The sequence below is a fragment of the Leopardus geoffroyi genome, chromosome C1 (genome assembly GCF_018350155.1).
Source record: "Leopardus geoffroyi isolate Oge1 chromosome C1, O.geoffroyi_Oge1_pat1.0, whole genome shotgun sequence".
NCBI lineage: Eukaryota > Metazoa > Chordata > Mammalia > Carnivora > Felidae > Leopardus > Leopardus geoffroyi.
In genome coordinates this window covers 133739316-133751872 of record NC_059328.1, presented here as the reverse complement: position 1 = coordinate 133751872, position 12557 = coordinate 133739316, and the positions used below count along the sequence as shown (strand labels likewise).

General features: G+C 35.0%; 1 long non-coding RNA gene across 1 annotated transcript in view; it reads right to left on the bottom strand.

Annotated features, from left to right (window-relative positions):
- Positions 1–12557, bottom strand: part of LOC123598876 — a 148119-nt gene that overhangs the window by 96396 nt on the left and 39166 nt on the right. The window contains exon 2 of the long non-coding RNA XR_006712836.1: positions 5147–5290. This is a non-coding gene — a long non-coding RNA (uncharacterized LOC123598876). The remainder of the gene's footprint in view (positions 1–5146; positions 5291–12557) is intronic.

Below are 12557 nucleotides of genomic sequence, written 5' to 3'. Positions count from 1 at the left end.
TTTCTTTCTTTATTAACTTTTCTGGGTCTGTATTAGACAGCTCAGGCTGCCATAATAAAATATCACAGACTGGGTGGCTCATTTTATATTACAGAAATTTGTTTTCTCACAATTCTGGAGGCTAGGAAGTCCAAGAACAAGGTACTGGTCAATTGTTTCCTGGTGAAAGCTCTCCCCCTCTGTTCTCATTGGGTTCTCACATAGGGGAAACAGAAAGGGAGGAGAGAGGAAGAGAGAGAGAGAAGGACAGCACACAGGTTTAAAAAGGACACTAATGCTATTGAATGAGGGCCCTATCTCACTTAATCTTCCTACCACCATAAAGACCTATCTCTAAGTATAGTCACATTGGGAGTTAGGGCTTCAACATGGATTTGAGGAAGATGCAAACATTCAGTCCATAACAGGCTATTTAAGTAATCTCTTTAGAATCAGAGAACCAAGAGGTAAACTACAAATTATTTAACTAAAATCACTCCCCACGGTCTCACTGAGCATCATCCAAAGAAGTATTTCTCCTCTGGGTGGCAAAAGAAGAGGCTTATACAGAGAAGCAAACAATAGCAGCTCTATATGATGGAAGGTATGTGAAAAGCTGTTCCATCTATGCTTCTGGGTATGTTTATTACACAAAGAAAAAAGTAACTCTCCTATATATTCTAAAAAATATAAATAACTTACTATTCTATCATCTTTACATAAAACAATTCATGATCATGAACAGTATTACCACCTCACTTCTGAAGTAGCAGTGGAGTCACTACAAAACATTATGGAAAGTAGAGGAGCCTATCACACAAAAAGGAATGAGATTGCTCCTATCTGTTTCCATCCACTCCTCAGTCCCTACCCACTAATCCTCTGTGATTCTAAGATTACCTGGGCTAGGCATTCTTTTATTTTGCTTACTATATAATTTTCTGATTTCCTGAGTATTTTCATTTTGCCCCTCCAGATCCACCCTCTAGTCTTCCTGTTCATGGGTGTTAGATGCTTCCTGCTATTGGTGGTGCCTGCTCTTCTCTCTCCTGCTCATTCCCTTTTAAACAGTCCTTTCATTAAACTCTCATCCTTTACGCCTTTGACTGTGGCATTGATTTCCATCAGGAATCTAACAAATATATCTGTGTATGTGTCTTTCACCTAGAGAACTACGTTCCCTGAGGATGACCTAATTAAATTTGTATTTCATAGCTTAGCGCAGTGCCTGATGCAGTGAAAGGTTGAATGAATAATTTTACTTCCCCATACATTAAATTTCAGTCTTCATTACTTATTTTTGTTATTGTTACAGATTCAGTACATAATGACTAGAAGCATTTCAGTGTCTGTCAGAGTATCCTGAAATTTCATTTGAAATGTGAGAGTGGAGAATAGGTTTTCTCTTTGTGCAGTAGCTATATATTATACAGTCAGAACAATAAACCAAACCTCCAGACAATTGCAATGCCCTTTGTTTGTGGTGCTTATCTCACATAAAGTCTCCTGAAGACCACTTGGGGTTAAATAAAAAGTTGATAAAATTTGTGGAGGAGTGAGGAACTATGCTTCATCTTATACAACTAGAGCATTGGATTTGCCATCATATTAAGGTGTAATGGAGGAAGCCAAGAGGGAGCAACTGAATATTACAGTGAGAAAGAGAAAGGAAAACCCAATACCCATAGCACAAACAGAGAGATAATGGGAGGATAAAAATTGACATCGACATATTGTCTTTTAAATTTGAAACATACTATTTTGTCCATTCTGTTTCTCATTGACATGAGGCCTGGATTGCTGGAGTTAGATCATGTAGTGTGCTCATGTAAATGCTTTAGCTTGATGACTTTTGCTGAATATGGCTTTTTTCAGAGAGGTATCAACTAGAGGAAAAATAAATATAAAGACGAGTATCTCTATAAAAGATTATAGTGGACCTTTGAACTGAAGACACAGATGGGAAAATATAGTTCTCAGTACTCCTAAAAAGTCATTTTTCCCCTCACTGGTGATAACCATAAATAACTTATTAAGTGGATAACACCATTAAATTTCAATAGCAGTTCACCTAGAGAAATTTTCTAGAAAATGATAAAGGTGATTGGTACAATGGGGCTTAATTTGAAGGCAGGGATACATTTAGCATTAGAGAAAAATCATTCTCTGTGTTTGGTCTGAGGAAGACTAAGGAAACCAAGAAAATAATTCAATAAACATAATCTTTTTACCCTGTCCTAGCAGGGGTAGGGATGAGAGGATGGGAGGTAGATCAGAGTTCAGGCCCTTAAGTGCCACTACCTTGAAAGAACCTGTGGCATAGGAAGTACTTCTCAACAACAGTACAGGTAATTCATAACAGAGTCTAGAACATTCTGTATACAAATTGAAGAAAGGACTAGGTTAATCCATAGCTTAATTTGTTCTCATGGTATATGGAAACTTATGAATAACAAAAAGCAGCATGGAATTGAACCATGCAGCTTATTTTTCTCTCTTTTCTTCCTTTCCCCCCTACCCCTAGCTTTTTATTGTTATTTAAAAATGCTGTAATACTTCATATGGTGCTCAGCTTTCAGGAATTAGAGAATATTTCCTCTAGCTAATACAACACCTGTATATTCTCTCAGATTCTAGCCAGGTCTGATAGACTCATAGATTGTGTTTGCCTTTCCTGGAAGAGGCAGAACACACAGTTCTTATTGAGGGATCTGTTTATCAAAATATCTTACCACAACACCATAGCTTTGTTTATAAATAGAAAATTGTTAATCTCAAATATTCAGTGTTCCTTTTGTTTCCTATGAAATAAAAGAATTTCTGATTCCGATATTCTGAAAAGCTAAATTAGCAGTGTAGCAGCTCAGCTGCTTAAAGTGTAATATGTAACAAAATTGCTATGTTAAAATAGAGATCTAATGATACCTTCCTTAATTTGATAACTGAAATGGCAAACCCCTTTCCAACATAACAGTTTCTATAGATACCACATGCTTATGATCAAAATTGCTTTTCTGAATGTGTTTTTCTCCCCTACTTGATTGTATTTTACATCTTCTTTCTGGCTGTAATTTACAATTAAACATAAGGAAAAATAGTGCAAGGCAAAATATACTCTACATCTGTTATACTGTTCAAATAAATACACAATCTGCACAAAACAGATTTCCTAGTGGGCAAATTGCAAATGACTGACTAGATAGAATCAAGACTTTTTTTAATGGCATTAGGGACCTACCAAGTGTTGCTGGAGGAATTTTCCATGTACTCTAGCCACCTACCAAACAGCGTAAATGTTCTATCAAAAACATTTAAATTAAGCTGTTGTAATAATTGGTACCATACAAGATGGATTCTGGTTAAGAAGCAGGTTTTTATCTCTGAAGTATAAATATAGTTCTCCGCTACAATATTGGTTTGAAAACATACAAATAACTTAGGGAAAGGAGTCTTTGAAACTGAAGGAAATTTTGTTTTAAGTATAATTGACATACAATGTTATGTTAGTTTCAGGTGTAAAACAGTGATTCAACAAGTTTATACATTATGTTACATTCACCACAAGTATTGCTACCATCTGTCACCATACAACCCTATTATATTCCCTATGTATTACTTTTATTCCCATGACTTATTCATTCCATAATTAGAAGACTGTATCTTCCACTCCCCTTCACCCATTCCCTCACCCTCTCCCCTCTGGTAACCACCAGTTTGTTCTCTGTGTTTATAGGCCTGGTTCTGCTTTTTGTTTGTTTGCTTATTCATTTGTAAGGAAACGTTTTTTAAAAAATCAGTGGAAATAGCTGATACATCATTTTCTTCATAGCATTCAGTTAATTTTATTGTAGCTTTGTGGTTTTTCCTATATATTAAACAATAAAAATAAATCAGACTTCTAATGAGGAATTTAAAAAATTATGCTATTTTCCATTTAAACCAGTTTTGTGTTTAAAAATTTATGGTAATTTATTTTATTGTATTTTAGGTCATTTCCACCTAAACTATGAAACAGCTATGGCAAGGATTTTTATTGGTTTTTAGCATTTTGAGCATCCCAGTGTTTACTAAAATTTCAGGATATTCTTCATCTCTTTCTCTGAATGTTATGGAGACATTATCAGTTCTTTAAGGTGATTCTGTATTGCTGCTATATAACCCCTGCATAAATCAGAGAGGGCGCACATACATACAAATACACCAAACAAAACTTTGGCAGTCTGCAAATGGTGCTTAACAGTTTTTGGAGACTTGGAAGAAAAAAATAAGATCAATCACAGCAAAAACTGATCAGTACTATTTTGGCAGTATCTCTCCATATATTGCGTATAAAAACTGCCTCAATGGTATTAACATAATTCTTTGATTTGAGACACAATGAGCTAGAGGATCCATTTCTAACAATATATTTTTTATATTCTGTGTACCTTCAGGATAACTTCCATCATCATAAATATAAATTTGTTTTTATAATAGCATATTAGCTAATTATTTTTGTATTTTGGATTCTTCAAATCTAGGAAATCAAGATTTCCTAACATTCAATTATAAAATATGTTACATTTGAAGACACGCTTCCAAGAAATAGTAAATTACATTGTGCTCCCAAATTGCTCCTATACATAACACTAAATTATGTTATGTAAATTCATAACATTTAGACTTCATTTTTCTCATATAAGATAATTTTTCCTCATTCAGGTAAAAGATACAATGATTTGACTATCAATATATATTTCACATTCAAAAGTTGAACTTTTTGGGGTACCTGGGTGGCTCAGTAGGTTAAGCGTCTCACTTCGGCTCAGGTCATGATTTCATAGTTTGTGAATTCAAGACCCACATTGGGCTCTCTGCTGTCAGTGTAGAGCCTGCTTTGTACCCTCTCTCCCCCTCTCTCCCTGCCCCTCCCCCACTTATGCTCTCTCTGTCTCTTCTCTCTCTCTCTCTCAAAGATAAATAAACATTAAAAAAAAGTGTTATAAAAAAATTTGAACTTTTTGTAGTTTAGAATCCATATTCACTAATCAACACACCATTAATAAAGATCCTTCATCTTTGTCATTGTTTTTCAATTGTGTTTTAAAAATCACTTTTTAAAACTATTAATTGTGTAAATATTCCATCATATATCAATGCTTTAAAATCACTATTTGAAATAAATTACCTTTTCCAGTAACCAACCATGTCACAAAGGCCAGTTGAGTCATTTCTACTCCTATTATTCTGTCACATCTAATTTGAAATAAAGCAGTTTCACAGTGTATACTGTGTTAGAGTGAACACAAGAACTTGCTGAACTCTGTTGAACCTATGGAGAAGGAATAAAAAAATAAACAGTCTTATTATGGTGAAACTATAGGGATTAATATATTTACTTCAAAATTATATTTAATAACCATATGATACTAAGAACTCAAATGATTCCTTTTTAAAAGCAAGGACCAAGATACCACAGAGCTGATGGATTTATACAGTACTGCCAAGCATTAATTATACTGCAGAGACCATAACACCCATCATCTGGGCTGTTCAGTGGATGCCTGCTAGCAAGGTGTTGAACAGATCTACCTCCTACAGTTTAAACACCCAAACATAGATTCTGATATGCTTGTTGGAGATAAAAGAAATATATTCACCAATGAATTAACTGAACTCCAGAAAGTTACCAACCATTGCCTTATCATTCATTTCTTTTTTTCTTTTCTTCCCTGGCTTCTCAATACAATGAAAAACATGACCAAGACATTTTGAATAGGGATAAGCATCAAAGTTATAATTAAAGTAGTTGATTACTTTTCAAATGGTGACACTCCACTTTTTATTTCTATCACTTTTCTCTATAGTGCACAAAAATATGAAAAATATGAACTCTATTCCCTTCCCCTTCTTCCTCATCACCAAAATATTAAGTGTAGTAGTTGTATTGTGAATTACCACATCCCAACTAAGGTAATAACACATTAGTTTACAAAATCATTTATAGAAATGGGTGGTTAGGGATAGCTTTGCCTGGTAGGCTCTCCTATAGGACCTTCATGTTATCCAGACTTTAACCTTAGGATAGATGATAACAGAAATAATATCCATATATTCCAAGACTAAGCAATCATTTTGTTTGACTTTACTGAGGAATAATTGACAATTATAATGGTATAAATTTAAAGCATATAACATGGTGACTTGTTACGCATATAAATTGTAGAATGATTACAAATCACCTCACATAACTAATGTAGGTAATATTTTTGTGTGTATGGTGAGTGTGTAAGATCTATTTTCAACAACTTTCAAGTATACAATACTGTATTAACTCTAGCCACCATGCCATACATTCAATTCTCAAAATATATTTTTCTGAAATAAGTAACTGAAATCTTGTGCCTTTTAACCTACACTACTCCATTGCCTCCTCCCTCCAGGCCCTAGTAAACATCATTCTCTTCTCTGTTTCTATAAAAGTGTTTCTTTTTTTTTTTATTTTTAGAGTCACCTATATGTGACACCATCCAGTATTTGTCTTTCTCTTTTTGTCTTATTTCACTTAGCATAATGTCCTCCAGATTCATCTGTGTCAAGATTCACCAACCTGGACCATAATATGAGGTCAATTTGATTGTAAATGAATGAATTACAGGAACATGCAATAATATCAGCCTGGTTTTAGGAAATCAGAACCCATCAAAATATCCCCATGCTGTCACTGGGAGTCCCAAAAGACTGCCATATGTGAGCCTTCAAAGGTTTAGCATCTAGTCAGAGACAGATGGGGAAAACAACCAAAGCGACACTGAAAGGGAAATCTAGAGGTGACAAATATTTTAAACAATTTTTAACAGATTATTCAAAGCTGAAAACCCTTTTATTCTACTGCAAATATCTCTTCTCCATAACTCCTCTCTGGTCGAAGTGGGTACTCCAGCCTGGACCAGCCCTGTGGCCACTGGTGTAGACAGAGCAGAAAACCTCAGATCAAGGCAGTAGTCTCACCAGGCTGAGGGCACATCTCCCTTTATTTTCTCCCATCTCCTCTCAACCACCCATCTCACCATAATTTTAATGAAGTTGATTTGAAGTCACAGTGTGGCTGCTGCCCCTGTATGGTGGTATCTCTTGTCAAAGTCAGTCACCAAGTATTATTTGCCCTTTTCCTTATACCATGTTCTGTCTTCCTCTTGTCTAGCTACTGGTGACGCCTCAGTGCTGGTTCCATGAAAAGCCCACCATCCATGTTGACTATGAAAGTCTCTAATTTACTACTATCTGGACTCTAAGAAGAGATGTTGAGAAGGCCATGGTCTCCAGCTCTTACCCACATTTTGTTACATGGGCCTTAAAGTTACTCTGCTTGGTCTAGAATTTCACAAAGTCTGTATGAAAAAGTTCCCATAAGTTTCTGTCTCTTTCAGTTCTAACCATAGAGATCTAACTTCTCTTTAGAATTTCTGAAAGAGATGAATATCAGCTACTTTATACCCTCTCTCATAAGACTACCATTATTCCTTCTTCATAGTTAAGGCAGTTGATTTTTACTCATATATATATAGTTGCAACCTATGCTGAGGAAAGAGAGTGAGGATTAAATTTAAAAGATGCCAACACTAAATATATGTGTCCTGAATAATTTGCATTTTTCAGATCTGTTCTGCACCCCTTTTCCTTCTTGGTCTGTGACTTTGAGACTAACCTTTGTGGGTTGAACCAACACATTCTCTTTTGAAGTTTTTAGTCAATGAGAAGCAAGGAGGAATGTGAGATCAGATTATCCATCCTGCTGGCTGCCTCTCAGATCACAGCAGTTGGCAGTATTGCTCCTACCCAGCACATAGCTTCTATCACCTATCAGGTGGTCTTCTCCTGTATCTGTTTTCTCTGATTCTCAAGTAATTACTCCTCCTTGGCTTCAAGTTTAGAAACCATAATGGATCTCCATTGTTACTAATGTTAGGGTTCTTTACCAACTCTTATTGGTTTCCTTGTAAACTCTTCTCAGTTTCCTTGTTTAGATGTGGAATCGATTACTAGCAAGGGTGATAATACAATCTGTTCTCTATCATGGTGACTTAAATGTGGCAGTACCTTAGAAAGAAAAAATATAAAAATATCTAGATCAGTTGGGGAACCCCCACCCCTACAATCACAGCTAAGGAGCTCAGTATGGATCCTCTGTAAATACTAGCTTCTCATTTTTTCCCATTTGCAAACATCCTTCTTTTCCTATCTTCAACATTCCTATCTTAGCTGATTAAGGCAAATACTAACTAGCTTAATTTAATGAATATTTTGTTTGTTTGTGAATCATTTAATAATGTGAAATGATTCATTTCAAATATCAGATCAGAGATTTTTTTCTATATGGTGAGAAATTCATGTTCAAAAGCCTAAAAGATAGTTTTTGAGAAATTATTGTAAATAAAAACAGTCAACCTGGTTCTTCCCTGCATTGTGGAGCGCACTTAGTCCCTGAATATCCCCACCAAGAATACTCTTCAGAGATAATCACTGTGTGGTAAGTTAGGGACAAGGCACAATCACAAATTTTGATACATTTGTGATTTCTGAAAAAAGACATGATATGAAAGAAAAGGCCACTAAGCACCATTGCTCCTTTTTGTGAGAGAATCCCCTTGGTGAGTACAATTCCCAAAGCATCCTGTAGGATTTAAAGCAATATTTCAGAAGTCTACTTAATGTACGTTAGAATGAATCATCTTCACTCTCACTGCTTCTCTGCTCCTAAGCGTAACTCTCCAAGGATTTCTTTACATGAAAACCCATTTCTCCAGACAATTTTACAGTATTTTACAAATTAAGTTATTGGAAAGCTTTAATAATATAGTTGAATATAATAGTTTTCAAATGTCATTCATAATTCCACTGTTACAAATATAAATTATTAGGGTATTGTATTTGAAGTCATACTGTTCATGCAATTTTATTTTCAATTGTTTTGTCAATACTATGTTATAAGCATTTGATCATATAGTTAGAAGTTTCAAAAAGATACTTTCATACTATATAATATTCTCTTATGTATAATTATATCATATAATTGTCAAATACTATATATAAATTACTATATATATATTGTGTGTATATATATACATATATACATATACACAGTATATATTGTGTAGCGTACATATATATGTATATATATATACATATATACAGTATAGGGGCAGAGAGAGAGGGAAACACAGAATCTGTAGCAGGCTCCAGGCTCTGAGCTGTCAGCACAGAGCCTGGTGGGGCTCAAACTCACCAACTGCAAGATCATGACCTGAGCCAAAGTCGGATGCTTAACTGACTGAACTACCCATGCTCCCAACACACTGCCCCATTTCTTAATTCTACATCTTGGGCAGTTTACATAGTAAGCATCCAATGTAGATATACACATTTGGTATTAGATAAGTTTCAAAGCATTTGTATTGAGAAACTCTGAAAAAATACTGTCTCGAATATTGTTTTTAAGGTTATTCTTGTGCCACTTATGAAAATATGAAAAATTTTATGTATCTTGCTCTTGAATATTTATCATTTATTCTGAGTCTCGTGATTTTCTGCCACCAACAAAAATTAATAATACTTTAATTGCCTCGACAAAACAACTTCTTGGGAAATCTAAGTTTTATATCTTCATGTATATCACTAATTTTAAGAAAAAAGAAAACTGAAAATCTTTCATTTCATCTGAAGTGTTATAAAATATGTTTGTCAGGTTTAAAAATTTCAGAGGATCCTTAAAATATGACAGTACAAAGACTAAGTCATACTTTAAATGCTATCTCTAATTTCATTTCCATTATAGTTTCGCTCCTAAAGGTTGAAGTATACAAAAATATATATTGATAGCATTTTATCTTCATAAACTTAAGACATTCACTCAAGCCATTCTGCAAAACAATTTTCAGTTTCTGACCTTCTGGTTGGTCTGTTAACATCCAGGACATCCAAGCATGTTGCCATATGTTACAACAACCTGCTTCCGAAAATGTGATACATGGTGCCTGGCTTTATTCACCCTAATGGCAAATGAAGGTCCAGAACACCACTTTCATTAAAAAGGAAATGGTAATAAGAAATTTGCAAACTGTGTCCCTCACTGCAGAATCATTTCCAAGGCCATTTTATTCATTTATTTGTGTTTCCTAATCAGACTTATCCTCTGACATCTTAAGCCTAAGTCAGGGCTCTCTTGATGAGAAAAAGTTGTTTCTCTGCTCACATGTGAGAAGAATAAATTGTAGGCGAATGTGAATTGCCATTGCCTGGGACAGAAATACGGTGTCATGAAGTTCCTGTTTAACTTCCCTGTTCAATATTTAGTGGCACACTGGGAAGTCAAAGCCAGAAATTCAAGGAGCCAGCTGGCACTGTAGAGAACAATTTGGCCTTGGAACTTCCCTTTTGTGAGGATGAAATGAGACAAGCATGAAACTCCTTAAAAAAGATTAAAATGTTATAGACAAATGAAAGGTATTAATAGTTGGGTCAAATTAATTTGGAGGACAAAAGAGCCTCTTTTCCTTGCATTTCAAGATAGTGCTGGGAGTACAACTGAGCCGCAAAATGGACCTTTAAAAGGCTTTAACATAATTGCTGGAAAAAACAAGCCCAGTGGCTTTTTTAATGCCTTTTGAAGGCATACAAGAGACATAAATAATGGGATCCAGATCAGCAACTATATAGGACCAAACAAAGTGTAAAGCTCATAGGCCACAAATTGATTTGCTTTGTGTGCTTTAGACAAAACTGCTTTTTAGAAGTATAGTTGTAGTGATCGCTTTATGAGGGAAACTACTGTGTGTGTGTCATTCCTTATGGTGTCTCCAGGACCTTAAGAAGGGCCTGGCATAAAAAAAATATTCTTTTGAGTTCGTAAATGTAAATTTTATGTAAATGTAAAATGTAAATGTATTTTGTCTAAACGTCCTCTAATTACCAGACCTTTTTAACAAATTACCCTTAAGATCATTACTCTCACCACTGTTGTCTTAAAGCAGAACCACAGAATTCAGAAAGGTGAGCTAACAGTCCAGATAAGCAGAATATACCCCTACCACTGACCTCAAAATGATGTTCCTATTTATCTAAAGATATTCTTCTCTTTGCCATTCCTGAGCTCATACAACCAACATCAAGTCCATCTGCCTTGTCATGATATCTCAAAGGATCAATACTTTTCAAGTTTTTATAATACTTCCCTGCTAAATTGAGTTTTTTAGTAGCTATTCATATCACATACAGTAAAACCTTAGATTGTGAGTAACTTGTTCTGTGGGTGTTCTGCAAGATGAGCAAACATTTCTAATAAATTTTAATTTGATAAATGAGCAATCTCTTGCAACATGAGTAGTACATGATGCCAAATATCACATGATCACAACTGAGCCAATGGTTCTTCTCTCTCTCTCTCTCTCACTATGGGATTGTGGGTGATGGTCAATGGAATGTCACATTTCCACAAAATCCTTAAAAGGAGGCAAAGCAAGTGTTATTGGATAGGTTCTTATTATAATTTCAGGAAAAGAAAAAGATTCCATTGAGCCAATAGATAGCAGTGATTCCATTAGTGACAGTGAAAGTTGTCCTACATAATAACACTCATCTCTCTTGTCTTCCTCACGCTAGCCATGAAGGTTTTCAAAGGTAAATGCAGGTTAATTTATTTTTCTTTATATTTTGCATTTTTTTCTTATTTTGTATTATATTACAGTATTATAATTATTTTTATATGAATATTTTTGAGTTGTGGAACAAATCATCTGAGTTTCCATTATTTCTTATGGGGAAATTCACTTTGATATACAAGTGCTTTGGATTACAAGCATGTTTTTTGGAATGAATTGTGTTCACAAACCATGGTTTTTCTGTTATTTCTCTCATGCATATTCTTTTAATTTTTTATCTCTTACACTGCTCTAGGTTTTGTTTTAATAAGTATTGAAATAGCTCAGTGAAGCTGGTTTATTATGTGGTCATTACAGACAGGACATTTTGGGCTTATCCTTCCACTGAAATATTCCTACATTGCTGATAAAGAGCAAAAGGGCAAAGCTCAAAAGATGGAATAAGTACATGTTCCCTTGGGATTATCCATGGAGGCCACTTGATGGAAGTCAGAGTTCCCATGGACTTGACACCAGTGCAGTTAACTGACCAATGAGAATTCTGGTCCAACCTGCCTTCTGGGCGCAGAAATAATGCAGTTTTTCTCTTAACTCTTTCACCCATAGTTCCTAGTCATGATCTTTTCTTACCAAATCACTTACCTGGCTTATTGGCTGTATAAATTTCCTAGAGACACTATAATGAATTGCCACACATTTGATGGCTTAAAACAACAGAAATTTATCGCATCGTAAGTTTTGAAGGCCAAAAATCTACAATCAAAGGGTTAACAGGGTCACAATCCCTCTGAACTTTCTTGGGGAGAATTCTCCCCTGCCTCTTTCAGCTACTGGTGGTTCCATGTGTCCTTGGCTTGTGTCTCCATCACTACAATTTCTGCCTACATCTTTACATGACCTTTTCCTCTGTATCTCCTTCTCTTCTTATAAATACTTTGTCAT